This window comes from Dipodomys merriami, unplaced genomic scaffold, assembly GCF_024711535.1.
Source record: "Dipodomys merriami isolate MVZ:Mamm:240054 unplaced genomic scaffold, mDipMer1.0.p SCAF_3, whole genome shotgun sequence".
Lineage (NCBI taxonomy): Eukaryota > Metazoa > Chordata > Mammalia > Rodentia > Heteromyidae > Dipodomys > Dipodomys merriami.
In genome coordinates this window covers 37,834,529-37,856,073 of record NW_027204492.1, presented here as the reverse complement: position 1 = coordinate 37,856,073, position 21,545 = coordinate 37,834,529, and the positions used below count along the sequence as shown (strand labels likewise).

General features: G+C 39.3%; 1 protein-coding gene across 1 annotated transcript in view; it reads right to left on the bottom strand.

Moving 5' to 3' along the window:
* Window positions 1-21,545, bottom strand: part of Col4a6 (collagen type IV alpha 6 chain) — a 302,319-nt gene that overhangs the window by 70,919 nt on the left and 209,855 nt on the right. The window lies entirely within an intron of this gene.

Genomic DNA, 21,545 nt, shown 5'->3' with positions numbered 1-21,545 from the left:
AGAGGCTGCTATATAAGCCCATTTCATAAGATTCATGTGCACCAAGCTTCTTCAACTTTGTACTTCTTAGGACATTAGCTATTCAGGCTGGATAATATTGTCCTCTTCCTAATTAATGCCAGGCTATCCATCAGGTTGTCAAAATAGTGAAAGAACAGAATACTGGAGAACTCCAAGGCATTTCATAACTTTCATCCAAATAGCCAACCACATGCTTGCAGTAAAGTTCAGAGAAAGGATGTGCCTAAAGAATACTGCCCCAGGGGTTCAGAGAGGGCAGAATCTAGAAACACATGAGCTGACCAACCTATTGGAATTCATCTCTGTTGGCTGATTCCAGACTGGCAACAGATGCTCACAAAGGAAATACACACACACACACACACACACACACACACACACACACACACACACACACACACACACACACACCACTATTTACTTATTCTTCTTTCTGATCCCCCTTTCTTTTCCGTCCTTCTTCCCTATTGGTACAAAGTTGGAATGTGGAAAATACAAGCCTGAGAAGTATCTATTAAGTATCAATTATGATAGCAAGAGGGAACAGCCTGAGAATTTTGAATATCCTGGTTATAAAATGTCTGTAACAATTAAGTCTGAAAGTTCAGTCTGACATTTTAAAGCAGACTGAGACTGAGAATTAACCCCAGTAGGTACAACACAGACAGGCTGGACTATCATTTAGAACAAATCCCAGTAGGGACTGAGTTTTTTGGCAGAAAATGAAAGCCATTAGTAATGTGCATTACCTCTCTGTGAACACACCGTATCAGGTAGAAAGCCTATTTTCATAAATGCTTCCTATCCCCATATCTCAGCCCCTTTACCGTCTGTAATTCCCTACAAATCTGTAAAAACTCTGAAAAAAGCCCATTAAACATGGCCTTTCCTATTCACCATGAAGTTTTATTTTGTAAAAGGCTGAAAGAGGACAGATGCCTTGTGCAGTGGCTACACTCACATCCTACAGAAGCAAGTGGCTACCAGCTGTGCCACCCTTTGGAATATAATTTCCTGTGTCAATCAGACCCAGGGATACCTAAGACTCTTGCAAAGAAGTAACAGACAGACACTTTGTGGAGGTAGATGAAATTTTCTAGCATAGTGTCTACCATTCAAACTTTCTCAACACCACCATGCAGATTCCAGACTTTTAACTCCTGGTAAAGTTGAGGATGAAAGGTGAGCATTTTGTTTTCAAGTTTTCCTACCTCCTAATATTGGATTTTTCTTATAATAATTAAAATTTTAATTTTCACAAAATCACTGTGTGTGTGTGTGTGTGTGTAACTAAGGAGAAAAAGCAATATTTTTTTTATTGTTGGAGTATTATGAGGATGAATTAGGAAGTTAAAAATGTGGTTCCAGATCTCAAGACAAATAGAGCCCAAACCATAACAAACATACAAGACTGGGACTAAGCCTAAGCATGTGAGCCCACAGAGGAAAGGTTGGCCACGAAGAGTTGCATAATGGTGACACTTGATCTGTGATTGGGGGAGTCATGGTCACTTGCGAATGTGAAGCAGGCCAGAGCTGAGGAGGGTCTTGAAAACCAGGAAGGCAAGGTTAAACCTGGAGAAATGGCTGGGAGGAAAGTAGTGTTAAAGGCTGCAGTCTTCAAGGAGCACATAGGAGAGTGTGTGTGTGTGTGTGTGTGTGTGTGTGTGTGTGTGTGTGTGTGTGTGTGTGTGTGTGCGAGAGAGAGAGAGAGACAGAGACAGAGACAGAGAGAGAGAGAGAGAGAGAGAGAGAGAGAGAGAGAGAGAGAGAGAGAGAGAGAGAGAGAGAGAGAGAGAGAGAGAGAGAGAGAGAGAGAGAGAGAGAAGGAGGCCAGGGAAGTCTGCCTGAGGCTGGAACAAGGGAGGCAGATACGAACCAGGTGTTGGAGAAGAGTGCTTGCTGGGAGGACATGGGCAGGAGGGGCTTGCCAAGGCCATGTTATTACTAGTAGAGATGATCCAGTCAGGGAACCAAATGTTTGACCCAAATCTGAGCCTTGCCAAAAATCTTGCATCAAAGGAGGGGAAGGGAAAACCAGATGAACCCCTGAACAAGATAGTAGATTGAGGTGTGGTCTAATTCCCATCTTACTCACACTACTCCAGGGCCTTGAGCAGTGTCCAATGGTGGATAAATGGCCTGTCACCATCCACATCCCTCTTGCCTTGGTGAACACAAGCTCAGCCCTAAGTTAGAACAAGTAGACAGGCATGAACTTAAGGGAACTCTGAGTTCATTTAGCACATACAGGTCTCTGTGGCCTATTTCTTTTCCCTTGGCTGATCAAGCTGATTTTGCAGACTTCTCTGTTCCAGCCAAAATGCTGATATCAGTAAGTCTCCAAAGGAACTCATGAGTTCGTTTGTAAATTCCAACTCTTTCCCAAAGGGGTATTGGGAAAGACATCTCTAAGACAAATGTGGACTGTTAGGCTGGTTTTATGTGTTTAGGGTGGTAAGCATGCCACCAGGCTAGGGCAAAACTTCAGACTGATTTCAGGGTAGAAACAGGGCCTGTGGAATTGCTTGAGGCTTCTGAGGCTGTACTGGTATAGAATGGCCTCCTTTGCATGGTGCTAGGCTTTCCTGGTACCTGTATTCATAGCACATGTGACAAGAAGCCCGGAGTACCATGAATAAATGAAGGTGGCAAGTAAAAAAAAAAATAGGCTATCTCTAGATATCTAACTCTGTGCTAATAGCTCTCTAGTTTGGTTTTCTCATCTTCTATGCACAAGGTTTCTTTCTTAATATCCACTGTACTGCTGAAATTTAATTCTAAATCAGTGGTGCACTACTACACACACACACACACACACACACAGAGTAACACTTTTCATAATGGCCAGCAGAGGTCAGTATGAGAACACAGAGGCTACAGATAAGCAGGGGAGTGTGTAGGCTTCCCACTACCGAGAAAAAGAAATCAAACCACCATCAAAGAAGTCACAGAATGTTTGAGCAGGAAAGGCCCTCAGAATTTATTTGGTTCAGCATTTATTTTATACATGAGAAGAAAAGGCTGAGGGAAGAGGAAGGACTTGTTTAGGTTACATAGCTACAGAAATGACATGGGACTAAAACCAGATCCCCTGCTGCTAGTGCCTTGTTTTCCAGTGGCAGATGTCCTAGGGGGTCCTTGAGGTTGTTCTCCCCTCACCCTGGGTCCGCCCCTGGGACTCTCTTCATCAGTATGCTACAGCATCCAGATGCTCACTAATCATTTCTCTCTTCCTAACCCTGATCATTTCACAGAACCAATCTGAAACACCATCACTGTTTGGACTGCTAGCAGAATTTCAATAGGCTTGGACCAGTGCCCTGCCCTGATACATGTCATTTATTTTGGCAAATATACCCAGACAGGGCAGAAGGGACTTCTCCACGTCTTTCCAGCAAGCTCTTCTGATTCCATCTGCTCAGGATTTTTAATGCACGCAGGCAGGGTCTAATTCTCAAGGGAATAGATAGGGATTTATGTTTAAGGCCAGAGACTATAGGACCCTCAACTCCAGTTCATGTTGGCTACCTTGGGTCACCATTGATCAGAGCCAAACAACTGAGGTAACAGATCCAGAAATGGGACTATTGACAAAGTAGTAGATATGTGTAAAATTAGCACCTAAGAATGTGTGTGTGTGTGTGTGTGTGTGTATGTGTGTGTGTGTGTGTGTGTGTATGTGTGTGTGTGTGTGTGTGTGTGTTCTGGAGCTTGAATTCAGGGCCTGGGCACTGTCCCTGAAATATTTTGCTAGTGCTGTACCACTTAAGCCATAGATCCACTACCAACTTTTTGTGATTAATTAGAAATAAGAATATGGGCTGGGAAGGTGGCTCAGAGGTAGAGTGCTTGCCTTGCATGCATGAGGCCCTGGATTCGATTCCTCAGCACCACATAAGCAGAAAAAGCCAGAAATGGTGTTGTGGCTCAAGTGCTACAGCAGTAGCCTTGATCTGAAGAGCTGAGGGACAGCGCCCAGGCCCAGAGTTCAGGTCCCACAATCGACCAAAAAAAAAAAAAAAGAAAGAAAAGAAAAGAATCACACAGATTTTCCTGGCCAGGCTGGCTTTGAACCATGATCCTCAGATCCTAAGTAGCTAGGATTACAGGCATGAACCACTGGAACCCACCTATGAATCTTAAAAGTACATACCTCAGACTAGGAGGGGGTGTGAAGTTGATAGTCTCTTTCAGTCTTTTACCCTTCTCTCAAGATTCCAGCATTTTTCTCCCATGAAATTAAAAATTGGTTCCTAAAAATCTGAAACTCATTTTTACTGAGACATAAATGACTGACATCCTTGAGGTTTATATTTTTCCAGAGGTGGGCTGAAGTTTAATGGAGGGCAAAGCATTAAGCTAAGAATGTAAACCATTTTTATAAAGCAAGAAAGGGTGAAGTATGCACAGGCCTTCCTAAGGATCTGGCTGCATTCCAGGAGGTGGGAAAGTGTAGTGCTGTTATGTAGAACTGGAGTCAGATCTCCATATTGTCACTTTAGCTATTATCTTTGGGCAAGAAACTTAACTATTCTGAGATTCAAGGACTTAAATACAATAATAGGTCTTGTGTAGACTCACTGTGAGCATTTAAGTGAGTTAATGACTATAAAACATCTGGCACATAGAACAAAATATCACTTTTCTTTCCCCCTCAGGTTATTATTTGTGGTAAAATGGAGCAGTTGGGGATGGGGTACTTGATGCCCCTTTCTTTATGTTTAGGTGAGAGATGCAAAGTCATCACTGAGTCACCATTTTGGGGGTAAAGATATGTTCCTCAGAATGGAAAATCATGTGGGGAACATCCCACATCTGTGACAATTCTCCTTTAGAGATGGTAGACTGGTTCTCTTGGGCACATTATCACTGTTCATTCTCCTCAAGTGACTTCAGCTACATACTAATGCCTACCAGACTTTCTTATTCTGGATATGTTAACTCAAACTCAATATGAGCCAACTTGAGCTCAACCTCATTTCCAAATATGTCTCCTTTGTCTTGAGTTAATGGACTTGATTCCGTAATTAGCACCATTCATGAATTTGACCAAGCCAGAAAGCCAGAGCTCTTCTATGACATCTTCTTTTGCATGATTTGCTATATCAAATTCATCAGCATGGACTGTCAATTCCATTTCTAAAATATAACTCAAACCTCTGTGTCTCTACCCTCATGGCTTAGTTCAGGTCTTTTTCATCTTTCCCTTAGAGAGTTTCTATAGCCCTCAATTGTTTCTGCCATCTTCTAATCTTGCCTCACTCTCCCCTAGCATCCTACACTATAGCCTTTGTATATATGTGTTTATATATATATATATGCCTATGTATATATGCTTTCATATATGCTTCTATTGGCTTTTTTAACCCTTATGTATCTTTTAGGTAGGATATGAGCTCCTCCAGGGAACTTTATATAGTCACTCTCACCTCAAGATGTGGATTGGTTGCCAGTCTCTGTGATGATATCATCCTATTGGACATTAAGTTATGAATATTCATTCATCTCCCCATCCATTCAGCAAACAAGGAACCAGTCGCTTGGTATAGCAATATCTTCTTTGGAAATTTGCACAGTTGCAAGAGAATGCAGTCATAAACATTTGTTAATAGGTCCACAGGAGAAGGACTCGTATAAACCTCAGGAAATCACTCAGTTTAACATGCAAAAACTGAAGTCCCAAAGGAAAAAGTTCATCTAATATCAACTTTAGACTTTTTCCAAACACAATACTGTGGTGTCTCTTAGAGCCTTTTAAAATAGAATTTTTTTAGATTTGATGCTGTTTCGGAGTGATTTCTGTTCTCTGAGATCTCCAAGTGTGTTGGATTTGGGTCCCAGCCTGATTCAACAATGTCAGGCACTGGAGTTAAGATGGTAGGTAGGGCAGTTTCTATATTTGTGGAGTTTATGGTTTTGCTGTCCTTTGAAAAGAGATGTGCATGGCCCATTGTCAACTTAACACTTTCCACCTTGGTATGAGTTTTATACTAGGTATGCATATATATATATATATATATATATATATATATATATGTGATGGATAAAATGGTAATCTGCTTGGCCTATGCTAGTTGGGAGAGATAAAACTTCATCAGCTGGGCATCGTGGCTCATGCCTGTAAATCCTAGCTACTCATGAGGCTGATATTTGAAGATGGCAGTTCAAAGCCAGCCCAGGAAAGAAGGTCTGTGAGACTCTTATCTCCAACAAACCACCAGAAAGTTGGAAGTGGCATTGTGGCTCAAGGGGTAGAATGCTAGCCTTGAGCTGAAGAGCTGAGGGACAGTACCCAGGCCCAGACCAACAACAACAAAAAAGACTACATCATAAAAATTGATTGGAAGGGCTGGGAATATGGCTTAGTGGTAGCGTGTTTGCCTAATATGCACGAAGCCTTGGGTATGATTCCTTAGTACCATATAAACAGAACAAGCCAGAAGTGTGCTGTGGTTCAAGTAGTAGGGTACTAGCCTTGAGCAAAAGAAGCTTAGGGACAGTACCCAGACCTTGAGGATAAACAAAACAAATTAAGAATTGATTAAAAATAAACATATAAAATACATTTTAAAAGTTGTACTATATACATTAAGAGGAATTAATGAGAAACTAGAGAGGTAAGAAAAGGCTAACAACATGGTAGAGAATGCATTCCAAACATGGAGAACAATGGCTTTATTGCTCATCATATAATGTAATCAAAACACATGAGCAAGGGTCAGCTAGAAGCCTCATACTGACTGAGCCAAGGTGGATCTTAATGCATTGGTGAGAAAGGGCAGGGGATGCCAACTCACCAAATCCCCTGTGTGCTAAGGGGCTTATTCTGGTTCATTAGCTATGTTTTGTTTTAAACTTTAGTTTGGCTCTCAATTTAGTTCAGAATTTGTGAAGACAGTCTGGTGTAGTAGCTAAGAGCAAGCTTCAGAGTAAAAAATACTGGAATCAAATTTCCTTTCCACTATATAGGATTTAAGACAAAGAATTGCCTCAATTTTCTAATGTTTGTATTGTTATTTAGCAAATGGTCATGGTTTGCTCAGGTTTGAAGTTCACAATTTCAGAAAGGCCTTCAACGTTCTTTCATAACTATAGCTCAAGGCACTGCCTCTTGTTTCTCATGATGACACCACAAGAGGAAGACCATGTGTGAAGCAGTAAGATCATCGAGGAGGCAGTGACACCCTGGAGAGAAATTCCAGTGACTCCTGGAGATAGGAAGAAGGCAGAGTTGAGAGGTTTTGTAGAGGCTAAGACATAGTACTAGACTGGATTCATGGGAGAAACCAAGAAAAGTACAAGCAATAATCTCAAGTTTCTTTCTTTCTTTTTTTTTTTTTTTTGGGTCCGGTTGTGGGGCCTGAACTCTAGGCCTGGGTGCTGTCCCTCAGCTTTACCACTTGAGCCACAGCGCCACTTCCGGCTTTTTTCTTTTTACTCATGTGGTGCTGAGGAATGGAACCCAGGGCCTCATGCATGCAAGGCAAGCGCTGTACCACTGAGCCACCTTCCCAGCCCCATCTCAGGTTTCTTTTCATTAGCATATACAAATTGAACAAAATAGTCATTTTCACATATGAATATATGTACTTGATCATAGTCATTTTCAATTACTCCCTGTTTTCCCATATCCTTCTTGTGGATCCTTTCCTCCTTTCAGATAGTCTCCCTTCTGCATTCATGTCCTTACAAAAAAAATCTAGATTCTGCATTTGAGAGAAAACATGCAATATTTGTCATTCTGAGTCTGATTTAGATTGCTTAATGTACTAATATCCAGTTCCACCAATTTTCATGCAAATTATATAATTGCATTCCCATTTCTGGTGGAACAGTAGGTGTGTGTGTGTGTGTGTGTGTGTGTGTGTGTGTGTGTGTGTGTGTGTGGCATTTTCTTTATCCATTCATTGGTAGATAGACAACTAAGCTGATCCCACAGGTTGGCTATTTTGAGTAGAGCTGCTAGGATATTCAGGGATATGTACTATTTGTTGACATACACTTCTTTGAGTATATTGTCAGGGATGGAATGTCAGGATTATATAGTACTTCCACATTGATTTCCAGGTTTCCTGGACACTTGAGAAGTATCTTCCTTGACTTGAGGAAGCCTAGGGAATAAAGACTCTTGGGTGGAAGATAAGGAGGACACATTTGAGCAGGTGGTATTTAAAATACCTGGGGAACATCTAAGGAGAGGCTCAGCACCTTCCTTTCCCCCTCAACTGGAAGGTTCATGAGGGCAAGGAATGAAGTGAGTTTTATTCACTGTTGTGACTGTGGAGATACAATATCTGGTGTGCATTAGACACTAAAGGCATAATTGTGCCATAAAACATAATTATGGGATAAGTAAGAGTGGATTAAGCATGTATGTAGAATCTTTGATAAGGCTGCTTCCAAGTCTCATTAACTATAGGAAAAATGAGATTCAATGACTGTTGCTAGCCTGAAAAACTACTTATGGCCTTCAAGAAAGGAGGCACAGATATCTATGACCTCTAGTGTAAGTGGCTTGAGCTTTTACAATTCATCCTTACCTTACAACTAGAGTTCTAATTTAAGATGTAGAATATCAAAATGAAAACTAAATGAACTGTGGCCTAAAAAAGCTTAATTTTTTTCCCAAGTCATGCATATGGTAAAGTATTTAATACTCCAAAAGCGATTTCCTATGAAAATTCAGAATGCTTTTCTTTTGCCCCTTTTTTGGTCACTAAAATATATCTAGGAGGTAGATTGTGGTGAATTCCACATAGCTGCTCAGTGACATGGCCAGTATCAGGGCTTCCCAGTCAACTCTATGTTCCTTTATTGGAACAAATGTGGACCGGCATCAATGGAGCCCTACACACCCCTCTTGTAGTAACAGCATTGAAAGAACAGCATTGTCCATAGAAAGCAATAATGGGCAAAGAACACAGATAGCTGAAGAATATGTCTAGCCCATGACAGGTAAAGACTCAAGCAGATTTGTACAAATATTTTATGGTCCTGGTTCGGCTTGCTAATTAATGTTAGTGTCATCTAAAATTTCCTGGCAAGAGCAACAACTCTTACATCTATCTAAATTTTAATAAATAAAATATAAATAAACAAAAAAGAAAATAAAGTGACAGACTAGGTAGACAAATAGTGATGGATGCTTAGCAAAGAAGAAATCTCCCAAACTCTGTGTCTGCTCTAGCTGAAAAGCAGTAACAGAAGCTCCTCATCCACACATGAAAATACGTTTTGATTCTAGTTCTTCATTTGTAGTCACTGTTTGAAGAAACCAACCCAGGCATGAAGACATGCATCTACATGTTTTATTTGAAAAGACGCCCACTCCTGTTCCTTTGGTTATTGTCAGCATGTTGAAACATTTGAGAAAAAAAGTTAACTCTTGCTAAGCAACATGTTGCATCCATCTCTTCTACCCTTACTCAGTTTGGTCTTCTAAAATATAATGATGATTTCCTGATGCCAAATGTCTTTAATCTTCAGCCTTAACAGGCAGACATTAGCGTCTTTTTACAGATGAGGAAACAGACATATGGAGAGGTTGGGAAACTTGTTCAATATACACACCAAATAATATCAGTGATAACAAAACCTGTGTTTCTCGCATCAAACTACTTTGATTCTCTGCATGGAGCAATATGTAGAAACACCAACCTACCATAAGTAGTATTCTGGATAGAAATTATTACTTTTGTTGATAGTAGAGAAATTGACATCATTTGCCTAAACTTTTGAACACAGCTACTATTTATTCTAAACCTATTAAAGGAACTCTAAAGTCTTAAAAATGAATTTCAAGTAATGGCACCATTGAAAACTTTAAAAGAGGATTTCTTCTTCTGTTGTGATTTATATGGCTCCCTTTTTGAACTGTGGGCAATGGACCTATTCTAGTAGACAAATTCTGATGTTCTAAGAAACCCAATGTTAGTTTAGTAGAAGATGAGAAAATATAGACACAATATTCTAATTTGGTGACTATTGTGCTGAGCAGAAATCAAATAATTTAACCTTTAAATGTCCAGTTTTCCCTTGTCCCTGAGGAATGTCTAGATATTGGTAAATAAGTTGATGAAGAGCTGAGTGCTGGTGGCTCACGCCTGTAATCAGAGCTACTCAGAAGGTTGAGATCTGAGAATCAAGGTTCAAAAGCCAGCCTGGGGAGGAAACTTCATGAAACTCATTTCCAATAAGCCGCCAGAAAACTGGAAGTGGTGCTGTAGCTTACGTGGTAGGGCACTAGTCTTGAGCTTAAGAGCTGAGGGACAGTGCTCAGGCCCAGAGTTCAAGCCCCATGACCACCACCACCAACAACAACAAAAATGTTGAAGAATTTTCAGGTCCTTCTTTTATAAATCTCACTCCTAAACCTGTATTAGAAATAAGAACTAACTTCCCTTTCTTTTTATGATATTATAATTTGGAATTGCAAGAACCAAAACTCAAATATAGCTATAAATAGGGTCACTGGTTGATCATAAAAACAAAAGCAGAATAGATACCTCTAAGGATTACAATGGTTAAATGAGTCCCCTCATGTCTTAGAATGTACATATAGTCTATAAAAAGAGCCCCAGTGTATATTGACTTTCCAGTGTGCATGAGAAAATAAGTACAGTTCTGTTTGGGATAAATTTATTTGAAAATGAATATACCTGTTAGAAAAAATGGACTACTTAATTTGCTATAATTCTGTTTTCTTTCTAGAAATTAGAGAGGCAACTTCAGTATGATTTGATGGCACAGGTCTCTTTCAAAAGCTTTCCAGCAGCTTGAATGGGTTTTGGCTTGGCTTCTCAGAAAATTCTCCTGTTTGAAGAAGAATCGTAAGATTTCATTTTAACCCCTTACTCTCACTTTTTAGCTGTATGAGCTTGAGAAAGCCAATGAATCTCTAGGCTTTTGTCTTCTCATCAGCAAAATAGGGCTATTACTTGAGTTATTTCCTGGGCTGCTTTGAGCATCAGTGAGACATGTACACATAAAGGAGCTGCACATTTATTCCATTGACAAAACTTTGCTGTGGGGGAAAAGAGAATAATGAACAGCAATTTGCCAATAATCTCATTTGCTCACCTCCTAAGGCATTAACCTCCGAAAGGAATAAAGACTATGAGAAACAGGTTTCAGTATAAAAAGATTGAATGCAACAAGAAGCAAAATTTAAAGCACTGAAAGGTGAGGACAAATTGACTGTCTAGTACAGCATTCTCATTACAGTTTTAAAATGATTAGACCTACACTATTAAAATATGTGGTTTGTTTCTAAATGCATGGCTTAATTACAACTGAGAGGCAATGTTTTTCTTTCAGTTTTTTAATATATATTTTTATTGTAAAGATACTGTACAGAAGGGTTACAGTTACATGAGTAAGGTAATGAGTATATATCTTATTGAGCATTGTTACCCCTCCTTTTTTCCCTACCATCCCTTCCCTCCCCATCTCCCTCACTCTTCCCTCCCCCCCAAAGTTGTAAAGTCCATTTTCAAAATAGTGTCTTGTAGATCTTATTGGTACAATGGGTCAACCTGTATTCTGATATCAGCTTTTTGTTATTTCCCTTCCCCTCCCCAAATTAGAAAAAAAAATATATGATGCAGAGCACTGAAATCAAATAGAGTGAAAACAGAGGTTATACCATGGGGGAAAAGCATACAAGAGAAACAAAAAAATCACATAGTATATTATAAGTACATTAAAAACAACAGCAACAAAGATAAAACCTCTTGTGTCCCTATCTTGGGGTTCATTTTGCTTAGCATCATCTTATGTGGGCATATATACAGAGCTTTTGAGCTTTTCTGCTTGTCCTAGACATATACTAGTTATTGCAGATAAAGGAAACCATGGGACATGTTTCTTTGGGCCTTTCCAAGTCTTTCCATTTCCTTACAAATGGGGAGGTGTCATTCTTTCTGATGGAGGCATAGAATTCCATTACATATATGTATATATATATATATATATAAACATTTTCTTGATCCATTCATCTACTGAGGAGCATCTGGGTTGGTTCCATGTCTTAGCTATGGTGAATAATGCTGCGATAAACATAGTTGTGCTGGTAGTTTTAATATGGCCATGCTTGTGATCATTTGGGTAAATGCCCAGAAGTGGGATTGCTGGGTCATAGGGGAGCTCTATGTGTAGTCTTTTGAGGAACCACCATACTGCTTTCCAGAGTGGTTGAACAAGTTTACAGTTCCACTAACAGTGCAGTAGGGTTTCCTTTTGGCCACATCCCCTCCAGCATCTGTTGTTATTAGAGTTCTTGATTATAGCCATTCTAACTGGGATGAGTGGAATCTCACTGTTGTTTTGATTTGCATTTCTTTTTTTGGGGGGGGGTTCCAGTCGTGGGGCCTGAACTCTGGGCCTGGGCGCTGTCCCTCATCTCTTCAGCTCAAGGCTAGCTCTGTACCACTTGAGCCACAGCACCACTTCCGGCTTTTTTCTTTTTGCTTATGTGGTGTTGAGGAATTGAACCCAGGGCCTCATGCATGCAAGGCAAGTGCTCTACCACTGAGCCACCTTCCCAGCCCCATGACTTGCATTTCTTTTATGGCTAGAGATCCAACAATGGATTTGAATTCAGGTAAAAAAGTGGCTTACAGCTACCTCTGCCACCTTCCCTGTGTCCACTATATAGTCCTTCCCATCGACAAATAAAGACATCTTCATAGACACACGTATACAGGTTGAAAAAGAGATGGAAATGGGATCTGAAAGAGAAAAGTTTCCCATTTCTGATATATTTTTCCTTTCACATGAGGGATAGTTGGAAGCTGAGATGAAATCATGCTATGGTTTCAGGAAAGGTGAATCACTGAAGTGGATGCAACTCTGGTACAGATGACAAGTAGGAACTCCAGAGGTGTTAGTGGAATTAGGAAGGAGAGCTACCTGTGTGCACTTTTGAAAAACTTCAGATTTCAAAGCACCTAGTGCTCCAGCTCATTGTAGCCCTATCCTAAATGTACTAGAAAAAGTAATTGAGGCTCAGAGGTTACATAACTTGTCCATAACTATACAGTTTATGCTAGTAGAGTCCTGATGTAGTTCTCATTCTGTTACTCCCCTTAACTAATGAGTCAATTCTATGTCAAACATTCCTATCACACATAAATTGAGAGTAGGGATGAGCAGGAGGAAATGGAGGGAAACGATGGAAGTGGTGACACTGATCAGGAAGGATGGTTCTCATAACCTGAGTTATGGAATTGTAACTTCTCTGTAAACTAATAAAAAATGCCACCACAATACTCAAACTCTTAGGTATGTAGCATATTTGATGCTCTTGATTCTTCCTTTAATCCTCATTGTTTCCCTGTTTTAACAAGCTAAGTAGATGCATAAAAGGCAAAAAACTCAAAGCAATCTAATTAGTTCCTCCATAACTCATCAATTCAGCAAGCAATTATGAAATGTGTATTATGTATATATATATATTATAGAATGTCTATGATACATTGTGCTATGTATTGCAAACAGAGATGACTGTTATAAGGGTCTTGCTTTTTAGGAGCTCTTAGTCCAGGTCAGAGGAATATGTTATACACACACAAGTATATCATAAGGCAGAAGAGAATAGGAGGGATATGACCCTCTGGACCCAGGACTGTAAATAGGCTTGTCTTAGAAATAAGGATGTAGGTTTTCTTTCTCCAAAAGAGAGAGGAGGAAGATTTGCAAAGTAAAAAGCCAAAGACAAGTTTTGGCAAGCAAGAGGGAAGTAGAGACTGTCTAGTCCAAATTAATCTAAATTTTCTTAATATTCATGGGAAGTGAAGTCACAGGTAGAGAAGGAAGGTGCTTGAGTTGAGGATGATTGGAAAGGGCTAGGAGATGCTGTGGAACACATAGCAGGAAGTCAATTATTAGAGAAGTCTGAAGGCTTGCCAAGAAGCACCAAGAGCTCTGCTGACATTGGAGGACAAGTTTTTGTGGGGGAATAGTCCTCAAACAATAGTTGGCACCTCAGAAGCAAAAGCAGGCAAAACAGGTGTGGTGTTTTCCAGGGCTGGGTTCTGGCAGATATATCAGAAATCTTGGGGGTGAGGCTGAGGCTGAGAGATTCAAATGGAAGAAGGTGAAAACTCTGTGTAAATAGGTGACTGGGACTCCAGGCTGGAGGGTCAAATAGAGGGAGGCTAGCAATTTCTACCAGAAAATTTGGCCTCTCTCAAAGTGCGATGTTTGAACAATCGGGGGATATGAATTAGGTACAGCATTTAGTACTTGATTCAATTCTTTTAAGAGAGCAACCTGGAGAACCACACCTAGACAAATCCGCCATAGCTTTAGAAATATCACACCACATTTATTTATTTTTTTATTGTGAAAATACTGTACAGAGTGGTTATAATTACATGGGCAAGATAATGACTACATTATTTATCAAGCATTGTAGCCTCCTCCTTTGTTTCCCCTTCCCACCCCTTCCCATCCTCCCCACCCTGAACCAAAGTTGTAAAGTTCGTTTTCGACATAACGACTTGTACATTTCATTGTTGCAATGGGTCCACCTGTGTCCCTATTTAAACAATTTGTTTTTCCCCTTCCCCTCTACAAATTATACCGACATCAAATACAGTGAAAGCAGGGGTTATACTGTGGGGGAGGGACATACAAAGCAACAAAGAAATAATCTTATAAATATCACACCACATTTAATTACACCAAACACCCTGCTGCTTGGTCTAATATAGAAGTCAAATAGATACGGTTTGGGCTGCTGCAGAAATTGTGGTACTGACTTCCCAGCCAGAGTCAACGGCTTGTGGAAGGAAGAAAGCAGGCAATGCACATGTGCACAGCACAGCTCACTAAAGGCTCATGTTTTGTTAATGTTCTTTATTCTCCTGACCTTTCCAGTTTTACCCCATCATTTGGTTTTTGCTTAGAGCTCACTTCGCTCAACTGTTCCTTAGAGCTGGTAGCAAGAAAAACACTTCAAACAACTTGAAAGTCAATTGCCTGATTCCCAGAGAAAGCAGAGCTAGGGTAAATCAGAAAACCATCGTGAGAGTACTCCTAGTGAGAAGTTGGGGAAGGAGGGAATGGCAGCCAGAAAAGAAGGAAAATAGGTAAAGCAAAACAAAAAAACAGGACCTGTTGATGAGAGAGGAAAATGGAGTTGGGCAGTCTTGGATCCTGGCCTGGAAGGGTTAATGTGTAGGAGGCTTTTACCCCTCCCCCATCACTACCTTTTTCATTCTCTGGTTTTATGAGGATTTTAAAAGCTTCTAAATCTGGTGCTGGCAATCTTTCATAAAAAGTTAACACAGAATTGCATACAGATAAAGTCCTGAACAAAGTGTGTGACAGCCAAAAGTAGCACAATTGTCCCCTATAGCTAAGTGGAAAACAGATGTCAGGTACTTTCTCCTTCCAGGCTTTGTGTGCTTCAGGTCCTTTGGACTGAGAACCAAGTAGCTAAATCACTCCTCTTGACTTGCTGACTGACAAAGGGAGGCTTCTTTGTTGGTTCAGTTTCATGTGGTCTCTGGAACTCAGGAGAATAAAAGAAGGTGAGGGTGTAGAAGGGATGGTGGTGTCTAGTAAGTCCGAATGGGAGAGGGAAAATCTCCTGAAAGCAAAACCAAGGGGCACAATTGGAAGTGAGGGTGGGTGGGTAGAGGTGGGAATATAAGGTGGGAATATAGGGAGTAGGGGTGTAAATAGAGATACAACAAGGATAGCTTTCAATGGTCTATGCCAGTTAGGCCACCCCATCCCTTGAAATCCTACTGGATCCTCCCTCTCTGTTATACCTTCTGGATTGGTTGTTTCCTTAGTCTTCGAAACATACTTTCATATGTTGTTATTAAAAAATAAAATAGCAATATCTTTCTTGTGACTCTCTAATTCTCATTCACCATAAACTACAACCTCATCTCTCTACCACTGTTCTAGAACAAACTATTTTTTTGCATTTAACTCTTCAAAAAATATTATTATAGTGGTGATGTACAGAGGGGTTACCATTTCATAATTCAGGTACTGAGTACATTTCTTTTTGGACAATGTCACCCCTTCCCTAATTTTCTCCCAGTTTTTCCCTCCCATCCCCAACCACAAGTTATATAGGACATTTTCAGCATAGCTTCTCCTGCAGAACAAACTTTTTGATGGACTAGTCAAATCTTTTTTATTGTAAAGGTGATGTACAGAGGCATTATAGTTTAATAAGTCAGGTAATAAGTACATTTCTTTTTGAACAGTTACCCTCTCCCTCATTTTCTCCCAGTTTTCCCCTTCCCAACCCTCATCTCCCACAAGTTGTATAACTTTCTTTCTCTTTTCTTTTCTTTTTCCTTCCTTCCTTCCTTCCTTCCTTCCTTCCTTCCTTCCTTCCTTCCTTCCTTCCTTCCTTCCTTTCCTTCCTTCCTTCCTTCCTTCCTTCCTTCCTTCCTTCCTTCCTTCCTTCCTTCCTTCCTTCCTTCCTTTCTTTCTTTCTTTCTTTCTTTCTTTCTTTCTTTCTTTCTTTCTTTCTTTCTTTCTTTCTTTCTTTTCTTTCTTTTTGTTGGTCATGGGGTTTGAACTCTGGGCCTGGGTGCTGTCCCTGAGGTCTTCAGCTCAAGGCTAGCACTCTGCCCCTTGAGCCACAGTGACACTTCTGGTTTTCTGGTGGTTTATTGGAGATAAGAGTCTCATGGACGTTCTTGCTGGGGCTGGCTTTGAACTATGATCCTCAAATCTCAGCTTCCTAAGTAGTTAGGATTATAGATGTGAGCCACCGGCACCCTGCACAAGTTGTATAGTTTTTAACACAGTGTCTAGTGAGTATTAATACTTCATTTGTTCATCCTTTTCCCCACCATTTCTGTATTCTCCCTTACACACCCCAAAGCTGATAAAATACAAAAAGTACAGAAATCAAAAACATTGACATAGGAGAGAAAACAAAAAAGCAAAATAACACTCCCACACACAATTTTTAGAGTTCATTTTGATAAACAACATTTTATATGGTCATATGCATATAGCTATTGAACTTTGTGATACTCACCTAAGAATATCCTCCTCTGGCCTCATACTAGTCAAATCTTACTACCTCTAGTTCCTCCCATCTCACTCCTCAATTCCCGGCAATCTGGGACTACCAACTCCTCCCTCTTGAGAGTACTCTGTGAAGGAACCAATGATGTCTACTAAATTCTAATCCTATTTATCTTCTTTGCAACATTTGCTCTGGCTAAATACTCCTTCCTTTCTGAAACCCTCTCTGTGGCTTTCACTGATACCACAGGTTCATCAGGCTTCTTTCCTCTCACAGCCTCTTCACTGGTCCCATTAATCCTGCCCAAAGGCATCCACCTTCTGCCAGTCTCTGCCACCTCCACTCTAATGACAAGTTTTACACTGATTTATTTCTCAGGTCTTGTCAATTTCCCAAGTTAATGTTCACAGCACTCTAACTGGTCCATCAGGAATCAATAATTCATCACTAGTGTCACTACATAGTGACAACAGAATTAGGAGTTCCTTCTGTAGCTAAATATGGTGGTGATTCCTCTTATGCTGTGAATAGTGATGGTCCTAAATCTGATTGTACTGTACCATTGTTCAAAAACTACAAATCACTCCCTATTAGTTTTCTATTTCAGGATCCAAACCAAGATATCACATACATTTAGTACAGTGCATTTAATTTTTAAAATTTTATTAATATACACTAGCAATACAAGTTTCCTTGTGATAATTCCATACATGAGTATAGTGTACTTTAAACCACTTCATCCCCTCTATCATATTCCCTAATATTTCCCCCTCCTCCCTGCTTTTCAGACAATAGTCAATGTGTTTCATTATGCTGCCATTTATATTATATATATATATATATATATATATATATATTCAAAATCCAATTAAACAACATGACATTTATCCATTCCACCATTTTAAGTGTATAGTTCTCTGGTATTAAATATACATATATATATCTATATATATTATTGTGTAACTATCACTTATCTTCAGATATTTTTCATCTTCCTTAACTGGAGCTAGTAAAATGCTGTTTCCTTTACAATAACAAAGGAAGCTTGCAGTGCAGAGTAGCTGGAGCCAAAGAGAAACGCCACCATGCAATTAACAATTAAGTTGCAACAAGACCAGACAAAGGGATTGAGTTATATGGGAACCATAGAAACAGCTAAATGTGAGAAGTCCATGTAAAAAAACATCTAGATTGGGCTAGTGGAAAATCATCTTAAAAGTACAATGTTCTGTCTGGCACCAGTGGTTCACATCTGTTATCCGAGCTACTCAGGAGGCTTAGATCCAAGGATCATAGTTCGAAGCCAGCCAGGGCAGGTAAGTATGTGAGACTGTTATCTCCAAAAAACCACTCAGACAAAGCCAGAAATGGTGCTATGGCTCAAATGGTACAGTGCTAGCTAGCTTTGAGCACTTAAGAGGTTCAGTGACAGCACCCAGAGCCTGAGTTCAAGCCAAGGACTAGAAAAAATAATAAAATAAAATATAATGTTCACATCTATGGAATTATCACAATGAAACCCCTCTGTGTTATTAATATAGGCTAATAAAATAGTGAAAACAGAACAAGTTTTTGACAATAAAAATCTAAGCAGTTCATTTGAGTAAAATCGAAAGCCTAAAGAAGGAGCTGCAAATGGGTTTGAGAGGGAAAAATTCTGTGAAACTAAACCAAAAGAAACAAGACATCAGGAGGAACAGGAGAAGCTAAAACTTGTCACTTGATGTACTGCTAGCAGTTACCTAGCAATATGGTACCTGAGTAAGTGATCAGAAATGCAGCAAAGATGTCTTTGACTGTCCTCCTGAACCCACCAGCACACCACCTCATGTATTCTGTACCATTAGCAACTGTCAGAAGACTGCAGTCAAGCACTTGGTACTGCAAAGAATAACAGAGCTATTGCTGCAAGTATTTGACTACATAAAGTAGGAGTTGTGTTCAGTGGCTCATAACTGTAATCCTAGTTACTACAGAGGCAGAGACTGGGAAAATCATGGTTCCATGTAAGCCAGAGAAAAACAATATATCACACATGATCTCCAATAAAAGCTGAGTGTGGGGGTGAGCGCCTTCCATTCCAACTATGAGAGGAGCATCATAGGAAAATTATAGTTCAAATCAGCCCAGGAAGAAATGTGAAACCCTATTGGAAAAATAACTAATGCTAAAAAGGGCTGAGGATGTGGCTAAAGCACTAGAGTGCCTGTCTAACAAGCACAAAACCCTGAATTCAAAACCCTAGTACTGCTAAATTTTTTTTAATGAGGCAGATCATTTCTAGCAGGAAAATATTGCAGATTGCTTTCTATCAGTGCATTTCAAACTATACTGTGTCCATGGATCCTATGATCCTCTTCTAACGAGCTCCCAGATGATATGGATGCTGCTGAACATTCTAATAGCAAGGTTGTAAACTAGTATTTCTAAACTTTACCTCATACTGGAATTACCTAAGTGTTTTAAAAATTATGGCTCCTAGGACTCATTCCTAGGAAGTAAGAATTTATTTATAGGCACATTCTAGTTATCACAAGTGAGGGAAACCGTGCAGTCTATGTTTCTTTGGGTCTGGTTTACTTCACTTACTATAATTTTTCCGTTTTTCCATTTCCTTATGAATGGTACAATATTGTTCTTTCTGATGAAAACATAGAGTTTTATTGTGTATATATACCACATTTTCTTGATCCATTCATCTACTGAGGGGCATCTAGGTTGATTCTATATCTTGGCTATGGTAAACAATTCTGCAATGAACATGGTTGTGCTGATGGTTTTAATGTGGCCTGGTTTGTGGTCCATTGGACTGTGCCTATAAATCTACAAGTAAACACACTGAATGAGTTAAATAAATAAATAAATAAATAAATAAATATATGCACACACACACACTGGGACATGATAAATTATATAGGACTCTAGACATTCACACACTGAGACCAAAGGAGGATATGCATAGGAGTGGTGGACAAAGACTCAATTGCTATGTTCAGAAGATCATATAAAATAATATTCTATGAAATGGAAAACAAGAAAAGGAAACAAGAGGCATTTTAATGGTCACTGTTGCTGTTTGTGTTTTCTTTTCCTTTGTCTTGTTTGTATTTGGGAGGGCATATAAAAAGTGGAACAAGGATTAACAAATACAACCGTGATACCCACTAGACACTATGTGGAAAATGAACTGGATATCTTGTGGGTGGGGATGGTAGGGGAAATCTGGGAGAGAGTAACATAAGGGGAGACATGGTTCAAAAAAATTGTACTTATTACTCATTACCCTAGTCATGCAAATATAACCCCTCTGTATATCAACTTTACAATAACAATAAAATTTAAAAAACAAAAAATAAGAATTTATTTAATTGGTTTAAGGTATATTATAGACTCAAAGATGTTTACTCAAAATGAACATGTTGGAGCTCTCACCCTACATATGACTATACTGGAGAAAGAACCTTTACAGAAATGGTTAATATTAAATGAGTTGGTACCATGTTGGTATCCTGATTTTGCACTACTAATGGAATTTTGAGAAAATAAATTTTCACTGTTTAAATTATCCAGTGTATGATATATTTTTTATGGAAGTCCATGCTGACTAAAATAGGATACAATGTGGATTTAAAAGTTCCCTAGGTAATATAATGTATAGCTGAATTTTTTAAAGCTCTGTTCTAAATAATAATTGAAACATGAAGGAGCAATCACATATTTACCTGTGTAAACAAAAAAACCATCCAATATGCTTGGAAAACATCAATTAATTAACATCATTAATTAATTTCAGCCACTCTCCTAATCAAAATGAGTCATAGCCATTAAAGATAGGAATGCCTTATCCAAAAGCTGGGACAATTTATGCAATGTCTATGAGGTGACAGATGCCACATTTTCCCTTGTAGTTCTCTTCAAGAAAAAATGCTGTGGGAAATCTTATGAGTTGTATTGTCTGTTTGTGGGCTTATTTGTGGTATATGATCCTTTTGAGTTCTGTAAGCATGTGAGAAATCCTGTGAAGAGCAAATGCTTCTAATATGTTCAGCAACATTTTTGCTGATGTTTGCGATGATCAATAATACCATAATTCTCCAAGTCTCAGGTCCAGGGTACCTGGAAACACAACTATGCACTCAAACTGTTGAAAAGAAAACCTTATGACTAACAGCTCTACAGTTATCCTAGTCATGAAATTTCCTTGGATGCTGAAATGGTTGAGTGACAATGTTTGATGGGAAAGTACTTTGGAAAATAACTCAGTACTCCACATCATGGTCATAGCATGGTGATTAGTTATAGAGACTGTTGGAAGACATAGATGTAGTTGGGATGGATGATCTGTCCAAACCATTATTTCCTTCCAACTGCAAATAAGTAATAATAAAATTCCTAATATCTTTACTGGGTATATGTTTTTGCTAGTTAGTTCTAGGCATCCCCCCTGCCCCCTCAAAAAGTCAGAGAGACCACAGAGCTTGGCTTGACCTAGAACAAAAAGGCATTTGATTTC